Genomic DNA, 12,091 nt, shown 5'->3' with positions numbered 1-12,091 from the left:
TGTATTATAATCAGTCTTATAACTCACTATATAAGTGGTCATTGTGTGCTTTAAGTAAAGTGATTACATTCCTGAAGGTAATTAAAGCACCCAATGACCACTTACAGTGACATATGATCATACTATATTGCATTATAACAGTGATTATAATGCATTCTAAAATCAGTGTTATACAGTGTTATAAGCCGATTATAATTTATTGTAAGTATATTTATAATGAATTATAGACATGGGATGCATATCAAGTGTTACCGTATCATTTTACTCAACTTATTGACATCAAAATATACAATACCCAACATAAAATGACTCATTATGCAGAATTCACAATCATAGTATTGGATTATCATTAGTAATGCATTCATGTGTTCTTCACTTTAATTAAAGGCAGTAAAGGTGGGGCTGGTTTTGATTATTCCATGTAGGCTACTGCTTGGCAGCTTAACCTATGTGACCCATTTTGAATAGAGCTGAGTTGTCTAGGATTTTTGCATTTTCTGCATTTTCTTTTCTTCATTTCATATGAAAGCAGGGAATCATAGCAAAATAATGAAATTAATAATTAGATTGGGTGAATAGTTGACACTACAGCTTATAGAACTGAAGATCAAGTTAAAAATCTTAACCAGAGAAAACACCAATTGAATGGCACACATTCAGAGATAGCACTCTGCTGTCCTACTAAGCTATCTGTCCCATTATGCATAGCAGGGGTTGCATTAATAATAAATCATCATTTATCAGTTAGTGTGTGTTCTGTAAATTTGCAAAGTAACTAGTATTCTAACTAAAGTTGCCAAATAATTGCAGTGCATGGAGTAAAAAGTAGCTACAATGTTTGGCATATAGTTTGAAATGCAAGATTGTCCCTCCAATGCCATGTGTCTGGAGGCGATCGAATGGACCAATTCCAATACACCTTTCCTTTGTTTTAGGCCCAAATCATCTAAAAATATAGGGCCCGGGCCGCCCGGATAAAAAAAAAGGTATCTGTTTGAATCCAAGCACTCAAATTCTGCCATAACAGCCCTATGATGAGCATGCTAATCCCATATGAGCAAATCTGCTCCAGGGACTGACTTTCCAAGTTAGTTAACAGGCATGCAGTTCCTTCATGCAGTTAACTAACTAAAATGGTACTTTGGTACAACCTAGAAACAGCCGTGATAATACACACTCAAACTTTAACCTAGATAACGGCAGTTCTTTGGTCCCTGGGAGATATACAACATCATCGTCTCAGATCCCTCCGTTTCAGTTCATATATAATTCACTTTAGATAAATGGCGCGGGAGGCCCATGCAGTGTCCCCTATATACAGCAAGTCACTGGGCTATTGTTAGTGTAGTGTCTTTCTGATTGCCATCATAGCCATTGAACCCTATTGGTAACAGTATAAGTGAGATTTAAGCCCGGGTAACATGGAAGTGTGGAGGTGATTGATGTGAAATATGCCCTCCCTCATTGACTGGCTGAACTCCATTTTCAGCTCCTAATGCAGAAATCACTCCGGGTCCCCGGCATAATGATTTACGATGAATCTGTGTCAATGGTGAACTCGGCAAACCCTGCGTAATCCATCTTGCAGATATGCCTACCTTCCAACCGCCCCACCCCACCGCACCTTGCCTCCCCCTCCCCCCTGCCTGCCCACCCGCGTCCCCTCGCCTTGCAACGGGAAAGAGGAAGAGTAAAGCCAGATTTAGAATTCGCCGTACGACTCTGCCGCACGCCGACAATAGCGATATACAAGCTCACGACCCGGCGCATCCGCAACGCGTCGTGAGCTTGTGTATCTGGTATTTCAGCGCGCGACACCGTCGCACGAGGAGCATAAATTAGGCAGAATGCGGCACACACGCCCCCCCCCCCCCCTCTCTCTCTCTTTCCATTCCGTTTATAAGTGTTGAATCCATTACAGGCCTGATGTGTAATCACAGAGGGCCTCTGTGCACCCTTAGACAGTAATTACCTGGATACAGACACCCCCTCACCCCCGCCATCCCACCCCACCCCATCCCCACCCCCCCCCACCCCACCACCCCACCCATTGGAACTCCGTTTACCATCATGCAGTGCTTTCATTCCACCTGCCTATTTGGGAAGCAATGCGGACGCACATTTTGAGAGGTATGGAGGAGGTGGGAGCGGTTTCCGGATGAGAGGTGCGATGGTTTAACCACCACGCTCTCAACGCTTGTAGCAAAATGACGTGCTGTTGTGAGCTTGTAAATCTGCTATTTTCGGCCAAGAGATTTGGTGTAGAGCTGCAGGTTCTCAAAGTGGGGTCCAGGGACCCTCGGGGATCCTTGGGTTACGGATCTGTAACTCTGAGAGTGTACAATGCCATTTGTACACTCTCAGAGTTATGGGGGTCCTTGAAATTAAAAAAAAGTTTGAGAACCACTGGTGTAGAGGGGAAAAAAGGGGACCAAAAATAGGGACGCCAGGAAAGAATGGCATTATAGTCAATGAGATTGTGATTTTGCTGCGTAATGGGCTTCCATGGCCATCGATTGAATCGTTTCGTAGCACGACTTGAAAACATGCTGTATGTACAGTACTGTGTGTGTGTGTGTGTGTGTGTGGGGGGGGGGGGGTCCTCCTGTGCAGAGATCGTTTGAGCTTCCTGCATGCGCCCGCGTGAATGTGACAGCACCGCAACATCAACAACCACACCGTCTCGTGTTCCTCTCGTCTCCCTTTTCCCTCTTCCCATGCAGTGGTGACACCGCCGTCGCTGCTGACAAACATTATCTTGTGTGTGTGATCATGTGTATAGTGTGCCACACGCACGTGCACACACACCCCCACACGCACACGCACACACACACACACACACACACGCGAGCAACCTCCTCCATCTTCTTCTCCCCTCTTCAAAATAAGTCCAAGTGTGTGTACACACGGCGGGCTGTCACCGCGTGTCAAGCGGCGAGTGTTGTCGTTGCATCTGTCGCAGTCACATCTCAGAAGACACGGGGAGAGAGGAGCGTCCCTCTGTTGACTTCATCTGTGTTGTTTGGCAGCCTGCCTGATTGCTGGAGTGTGTAGTAGTGGCAGTGGCGGGCGAGCTGAGCGGGGGAGCGAGGAGAAGCGGAGAGAGAGAGAGGGAGCCGAGAGAGCAGTGGTGGAAAAAGTACTCAAATTATTTACTTAAGTAAAAGTACCAATACGGCAATATAAAAATACTCTGTTACAATTAAAAGTCCAGAATTAAAAGTTTACTTGAGTAAAAGTACAAAAGTATTGGCATCAAAATGTACTTAAAGTACCAAAAGTAAAAGTACTAAATATTTGAAAATAGCAGATCTACAAGCTCACAACGCGTCGCTATGCGACGCGTTGTGAGCTTGTAGATCGGCTATTTTCAAATAGCCTATAGGTATAAAATAGGGCTAAAGTGGTTAATGTATGTTTCGTTATATCATAGTTTATATCTGAAAAGTAACTAGTAACTAAAGTTTTCAAATAAATGTAGTGGAGTAAAAGTACAATATTTGCCTCTGAGATGTAGTGGAGTAGAAGTAAAAGTATAGACAATTGAAAATATTCCAGTAAAGTAAAAGTACCTCAAAATTGTACTTAAGTACAGTACTTGAGTAAATATACTTAGTTACTTTATACCACTGCGAGAGAGCTGCGCGGGGCTCGGCTGCCGGCGACGCACGCACCGCTGACGAGACTAATCCTCTCTAAGCTGGAGAAGGGAAAGGAGTGCTGCCTCTGCCCGTCCGCCAAAGCGCAACACGTTGTGGATGTCTCTGTCCTTCCCTGGGCCTCTGACACTGTTGCCACACGCGTGCACATGCTAGTGCACGGCTGTATATCAACACTGCACGCACTTCTCAACTCAACTCGAGTGTATGAATCACTGTTGCAGTCTCAGAGGGCTTTGATGGCCCACATTGAACCGAGGGAACAAAAGACCAGGGACCCCTCAGTCGAACGAGCCGCGAAATAAAAGGACAAAACGTTTCACACGCACGCACGCACAAACACGCTAGCACAAACGCACAAACGCACAAACGCTCACGCACACATGCACAGTGACATTTGCATGTCGTTGCTGTCTATTTTTGTGCTTTTCCATTTTTTTTCATAAATCAGTGCTATTGAACACCCTTTACGTCTGTGTGTTGGTTAAAGAGAGCGCTTCTGACAAAACCAGCTATAACTCCATTGGATCCTCAAACGTTCTGCTAAACCAGCTAAATCCACCAAAGAGGCGTGGAGTTAGCTGGTTTTGCTGACTCCAGGCTCCACCCCCTTTTGACCTCCAACCTCATTGTGAGCTTGGAGGTCCATTCAGTTGTTCTTATCAATGATGAACAAAACCTCCTAACTCCACTTTTTGTTTTGTTTTTTCATTTCCTGAAAAATGAACATTTTGGAGGTTTCTGCCCTCCCTTGGGTCCCCAGCAAAATACGCATGCCAAATTTGAAGCCGATTGGTCTAATGATTCTCGATATACTGTACGTGAAGGGCGGACACGAAGACACACACACACACACACACGCGCGCGCGCACACACGCACACACGCACACACGCACACACACACACACGCACACACGCACACACTCACAGATATCTGCATAATTTATAGATAGACAAGTGGACATGTGCCATATTATCAGTTTGCCCAGCGTTGCCGGGGTTACTGCGCTGACAACGGTCAGCGTGTTCAGGTTTCAGAACCCAGTATGGTCGGGTTATTGCGTGGGTGAAATACGCTCTCTCTCCCTTTCACTCTCCCTCCCCCTCTCTCTCTCTCTCTCTCTCTCTCTCTCTCTCTCTCTCTCTCTCTCTCTCTCTCTCTCTCTCTCGCTCTCTCTCTCTCTCTCTCTCTCTCTCTCTCGCCGATTGAGCTATGGTCACATCACATACTGTACAACATACAACAGAAACTGTTGCCAACAACGGCGATTTGCGTTCTGTGATGTCATGCATGTCCATGGGCATAATCTTTACAGACCGACAGACAGGCTACTTGAACTTTATAGAATAGATGAGATGAGACTGGGTAAAATGGTAGCATCTTTATCCAAAGTGGTTTACAATGTGTGTTACATTCACACATTCACATGCCTACAGTGGAGGCAACCAGGCATCAACCAGCTCATGGGAAGCATTTAGGGGTTAAGTGTCTTGCTCAATGACAAACACAAAGCCAGGAGGAGCCGGAGATCGAACAGGGAGTCTTCTGATTCCAATATGGCCACTCTACCCCCAGTGCCGCCCCGACATGAGAGGGACTGAGATTAAAACAAATGAAATAAAAGGTATGACATGCAACGCAGGAGCTCTGGAAGTTACAGTTGCAGTTACGCGGTCAGCAAATGGTCAAGCCACCGGCATAGCCGGTATGAAACTATTTTAATCCAGTGATCAAAGGCCTCTAATCACAGGGCGGACAGTCTGCAGAACAATGTATTTGTTATGGGGCCAATGTTAACAGTCCAAGTGTCTAGACTAGGCTACTGGTTAATTACGTGGTTCCAGCAACGCCTTCTTTTGTGGTTTATTTTTGCTAGCCATCTGCATTAAGTTTCTCTTAGGGAGTAGAACTTTCACAAAGAGACAGAGAGAGGGAGATGGGCGATAAAATAAATGCCCTTAGCCATGAGGAGAATAGAGCACTGAAAGTTAGCTTCCGTCAACCCTCACCTCAGCCGTGACAGTGGTCCAAAATGAGTCCAGTTGCATGGTCAGTTTCACTTTTTATTTTCTTTCTCCAACCTTTTATTGTTCCAAATGTCAGAGGACACGTACTTTGGTTTGGACCAATTTAAATTGATACTGTGCCATGTGGAAGCGAAGGGAGCAGGGTGTAAATTGATTAGTGTCTCATTAAAAACAGCTCTGGTTGTTTCTGTAATCACAACGAGACGCATTACTGTATTTGACTGGTGATGCAAACAAATACCCTGTCCCTTGAGGGACACAGAACGTGTGTCATTGAGTAATGGCTCTACTCTGTGCTTTTGTTACGAGCCACACAGCTGGTCTGCACATTTTGGAGGGAATGAAGAGACCACGTAATCGGTAGCAAATGTTCACCCAGGCTGCCCGCAAATTCATAAATATGTATCCATCGGTTATAGAAAGAAAAAGAAAAGAAAGAATGGCAGGTGATTGACGACTAATAGCCTCTTTAAAAACAAAAAGGGGCCGCCCTCGGCAGGTTTTCACGCTAACTCGGGCCCTCGTCATCGCAAAATCCACATGCGAGCCAGGCCTCTGTACCACAGCCAGTGAGAAAGGATCTCAAAATGGCTGCTCCCAGCTTGCAAAGTGCGAGAAACGCAAGATCAAAGTTGACACCCATGTGCAGATAATTTTATGTTACTGACTCTCTTCCAACACCACTTGTACGGCGACTGTGTACTTCCCATTATCCATGAATGTACTGCAACCTACTATTGGCCTTCCCTGCTGCTGCTATTGTTTTGATGATGAGAAGAAATCACATACAGTGCAGTGGAACAAGGTGGTATGTGGATCAGAGCGAAGTTGTAAATACAGATGGGACAAAGAGGACCGCACTCACACACAAACCCGTCCCACACATGGCATGCAACACACATGCACCAGGTCACATCCCTTGTATGTGAACATCAATAGGTTGGACTCACACGCTACCTAAGGTTCCAAAACCCAGCCGTGTGGAAGGTTATGATGTAGACTCAAGCATTAACGGTGCTGGAATAAAGCTGGGTTTGCAGCATTTGGAGCACAAGTGTGCACGTCACTTCATAGCTACTTATTTATTTTCATCATCTTTGTCTGCGCACCTTAAAAATGTTTTGGCGTGACACTAAATGTCACATGTTTTTGGACACTATGTGAACATACTGTAGCTACTTAAACCAATTCTCATTCTGATGATTCTGATACAGTATATGCATGCAATCATACATGCAACATACACATCTCTCTCTCTCTCTCTCTCTCTCTCTCTCTCTCTCTCTCTCTCTCTCTCTCTCTCTCTCTCTCTCTCTCTCTCTCTCTCTCTGTATCACACACAATCATTCACATGCACACACACGCAGTTCTACATGAAAAAACATGCAACAGACACACTTGCATATAATCTCTCTTTGGCTCTCTCTTCCACACACAGACAGGGTTATTGCACTGTAGTGATTCACAACGTTTTTAACTTCAAAAACACATAGTTTCATATGCATTAGGACACAGACCCCCATTTTGTCCCGATTTTTATTCCTGGGACCCCAATCTACGCTGTAAATTCCTCAGTATTAATTTAACTCTGAGAGTGTATAGATGGAACCAAATGGTAAACCCATAAGGGTCCATTCGGCACCTAACTATCAATAATGTAGCCAGAGATCTCCTGGAACCCCATCAAGGACCCCTGGGGGTCCCATGCAGGATCTCACTTTGAGAACCATTGCTGTACAGAGAATGTACACACCCTTCCGTCTGTTACACGTCTCCCGTGTCATTCTCTCAGTTTCCAGTGCTGTGACAGAGTTGTAACACATGGCACAAACATGTCACTGGAGGCCCACCACTGTGGGAGTGTGGGAGTTACACACTCACTACTGTGCATCTACAGTACACATGACTCTAGGTTACACACACACACACACACACACACACACACACACACACACACACACACACACACACACACACACACACACACACACACACACACACACACATGCCAGGCCATGTCACCAAAGCATCAACAGAGACATGATTGAACTGTCTGCTCTCGATGCGATGTCAGAGTAGCCTATAGAGATCATTTATAGCAGTGCGGTGTGATAGCGTCGCTTGACGTTGTCGAGAGATGTTCATGACAGGCCAGAATGGGAGTCATTATCACTTTACTTGTCATGTGCAGTTAAGTAAATGTCATGGCAATATCGGTACAGACACATGTCAACAATTGTGGCACATGGTACAGAGACATGTACCACAAAGGACCAGTGGGGGGCAATAAAACAGACACACAGTGTCACTGTAATATTTCACTAGCACTATACATATTTTCAAGTGCAAAGTTGCACATTACAAAATGTGTGTGTGTGTGTGTGTGTGTGTGTGTGTGTGTGTGTGTGTGTGTGTGTGTGTGTGTGTGTCAAGGGGGGAGTGTAAGTTTCATACTTTCACTTTTTGTATTTCTGAACTTATTGCATCTTCTTTGCATTCACAAGCCCACAGTTGCAGGCATATTATAAAGATGGCGATGAAGGAATTTGAGGACTTTAACTTTTCAGAAAAAGCAGAACTTTTTTCTCTTCCCTTCCTTGCCTCCTTTGTTGTTGTCAACTATGAAATGATCATCAAAAATGTCTGACTATTTGTATTCCTGTGATCCAGATTTGGATAAAATTAGCATAAATCCTAAACCAAGATAAAGCGACACTGGCTGAAAACGCAGTGGGATCCTTATTTGCGAAGGCGTCGTGTGCCGCCACATAGACCCTGCGTCCTGCTTTGAGCTTGTTCACGCCATGCCAACTCATACCCCCAGAGTCCTGTTAGTGAGGCCACCCCTGGGGTGGAGGCATATCAAATTGTACCCCCCCCACACACACACACACACACACACACTCACACATGCACATTGACACACACAAACACACATGCATGAATACACATACCCGAGCGTGCACAGATTACCACACAGTATACACAGTATACACACACACACACACACACACACACACACACACACACACACACACACACAAAACACACACACACACACACACACACACACACACACACACACACACACACACACACACACACACACACACACACACACACACACACACACACACACACGCACACACGCACACACACGCACGCACGCGCGCACGTGAACACACACACAGTCCACAAACATACCTATTCCTTGATTAATTGGCTGCCCTGTCTAAAGCTTCCCAGATTAAGCCTTGACACAGGTTATAATTAAATAAAGCAAATTTCAGGAAGTGTTTGAAATCTCTCATTTCCCCGAACAGAAATGTGAGTTTTAATTTACCTCATACCGAGCTGGGCTGCGATCACCTGCAGAGAGCCCAATCCACTGTGCATCGCTCTGCGCATGATGTCTGGCTTGGACAGAGAGTGTGTCGTTAAAATAAACCCCCAATGCCAATTTATGGAACAGCGGTCAAATATTTATCCAGTTGATGAGCTGTGCCGCGTGTTCTTCCCCCACAATAATTAAAGACAAACGCGAGTGAAAGGTGAGCGGCAGCCTTGACTTTACGATGGCATCCGGATGGCCTTGTTTGAATGGGCTTCGCGGCAGTCTACAATACAACTATAGAGTCGTGTGTCATGTATTGTTCAGTGAAGAAGAGGCGCATGTGAGGTAGACTCACATGTTTTATTTTTCCTGTAAGCAATCAGTCAGCCAGACTGCATAGGGCTCGGCATTATGGACAACAATCACAAACCTTTTCAACAAATACCACAAAATCAATATGGTGACAATAATATCACAAGCTTGTAGATCAGCTATCCCACTCAATGGTGTTGAAAGGTACAGTCACTACAGAAGGAGTGCTACAGTAAGCGCTGAAAGCACCTATGGTGCAAGTCGGCCTACGTGCGCATACACGTGCATTAACGGGCGGTAGCTTCGTTTAAGGGACATACGTTTTGGGGTTTGAAAACATGGTCACCCAATGCATGTTGTGATGCACCATTGGTAGGCTTCAGTACCTAATGCTATAGCGTAACTTGTTTATCTGAGCAAACGTGACCTCCTCAACAGCTGTGGCTGAGCAAAACAGCAAGAGTCTGAGAAATGTAAATAAATCAGTAGGCCACGCCTTGTTGATCCAAACTCAGTGCCCCTGTTCATCACTGTCCTCCCCCTTTTTGCCACAATCTAGCCCGACTCCCTCATGACATAGTGGAATCTCTCACGCTCTATTCTCTCAGCTGGAAAAAAGGAGTGCACTCCTCATCTTCCATTGCGCACACAATGGACTTCAAAGACAAGGGAATGAGGCTGTCAACCCTTCACAGTAAGATCCTTTTACTCCGAAGAGTGTACAAATGGAACCGAATGGACTCGACACTCTTTGGAGTTACATTAACGCAGGATTTTACTGTGTTCCTTATTTCTTGTGCGGCTGCCACTTGCTAAACTTGCCTGTGAAGAGAGTTGGGTTGGCTGTCCCCTCTCACAGAGATCACAACCTGAGGCGCTGCACGTGTCCAATGAAGAGTACTCAACACCCTGGGAAAACAATGAGTGGTCTGAGCACCTCTGGAAATCAATAAAGCTACGGGAGCACTCTCTCTCTCCCCGCTTTCCCTTCATAGAGAGATAACAGCCTGCTGCCTTCTATCCACTGTCTCCCTCTGTCAGTCTCTCTCGATGACATTTCATTTGTCAACTCTTTAATTTTCGCTTCATTTTTTACAGCATGGCTGTGTGTGTGTGTGTGTGTGTGTGTGTGTGTGTGTGTGTGTGTGTGTGTGTGTGTGTGTGTGTGTGTGTGTGTGTGTGTGTGTGTGTGTGTGTGTGTGTTTCGGCAGCTAATCTTGCAAACCACTAGGGCCTAAGCCGATCAGTGCCACATCGCCACGGTAAAAAATCACATAACATTTTTCAGAGCCACCTCCCTACTGTCCCTCCACATTTGGGCAAGACTGATGTCATAAACATATAGCCATGCCGTTATTAGGCCCTGTCTTGTTATTACCCCCCTCAGACCAGTGTTGATTTTGTCGACTAAAACTATGACAAAAAATGTTAGTCGACTACCCTTTTTCAGTGACGAAAACAAAATAAAAACTAACCTATGATGACTAAAACTATGGCTAAATATATTGACAATTTCAATTTCGTCAAAAATAAAACTAACGAATGTTAGTGAGGGACTAATGGAGAAGAGATCCAGTAGAACTAAAAGACAAGTCATTTTATGTTTGGTTGCACTCGGGTGTTGTGCTCTGAAAATAGCAGATCTACAAGCTCTACAATAGCAGATCTACAATAGCAGATGTACAATAGCAGATCTACAAGCTCACAACGTGTCGCAGCAGATCTACAAGCTCACAACGCGTCGTGCTGCGACGCGTTGTGAGCTTGTAGATCGGCTATTTTCAGCATGCAACCAAGTGTAAAATCAGCCATTACGATGCCATCAAGGCACCACCAAAATACATTTTAGTCGACTAAATCAACTGTAGATTAAGTCAACTATTTCTTATGATATTTAGTCGACTAAAACTAGACAAAAAACAAAACATTTCAGATGACTAAAATATGACAAAAAAAAAATCAAAATGTGCTGTCAAAACAACACTGCCTCAGACTCATGCTGTACACACAATAGCACAAGCTAATGCATTGGCAAATAAAGCCATCAGGCCTATAGGGGGATTTTGCCACTATACTGAAAAGAGCGGCCTGTAATGGCATGACGCGTGTCTCCACTACATGCAACATTCAAGAGTTCATCTGCATCTGTTATTTGTGCAATGAGCATATTTTCTCTGTTTTAAAATGGTTAAGTCTGCTCTTTCAAATGTCAGGTCTAATCCATGGACCCCCGGTGCTAGCGTGAAGGTTGCGAGATGCGCACAGCAACAAGTCAGCACGGCGGAGGAGGATTTCAGCAAATCTCCCATCAAAGTTGTCTAATTATGTTAATCAAGAATTCTCCAAATGTCAGCCAGCAATCGTGGAAAGGATGAGATGGGATGAGATTTGGCTAGAGTAAATCATCTACCAACTAACCAATCAAGTGGACCGCAACCATGAATAATGATGTTAATTAAATAAAGTTGGACACACAAAAGAGAGCGGCTTAAATCACAGGGCACACTTTCAAGTGCGAACACATGAATTAGCATCAAGTATTCGACTTTAATAAAGATAAATATTTTTCTCTCATTGAATTAGCAGAGTGTTACATACAGGCTTGTGCACACCAAGACTGAGAAATCCACCATTTGGGAACATAAAGTGACATGTAGGCCTACCGACGTGTATTAGCACAAAATTAAAACAGGGCTGTCTAATAGGCCAAACGCAAGAATGACCTATATGGGTTAGCTTATCTTTGACAAGTCATTGT

This window comes from Gymnoscopelus braueri, assembly GCF_963280865.1.
Source record: "Gymnoscopelus braueri genome assembly, chromosome: 23".
NCBI lineage: Eukaryota > Metazoa > Chordata > Actinopteri > Myctophiformes > Myctophidae > Gymnoscopelus > Gymnoscopelus braueri.
Note: the sequence above shows the minus strand (reverse complement) of the source record.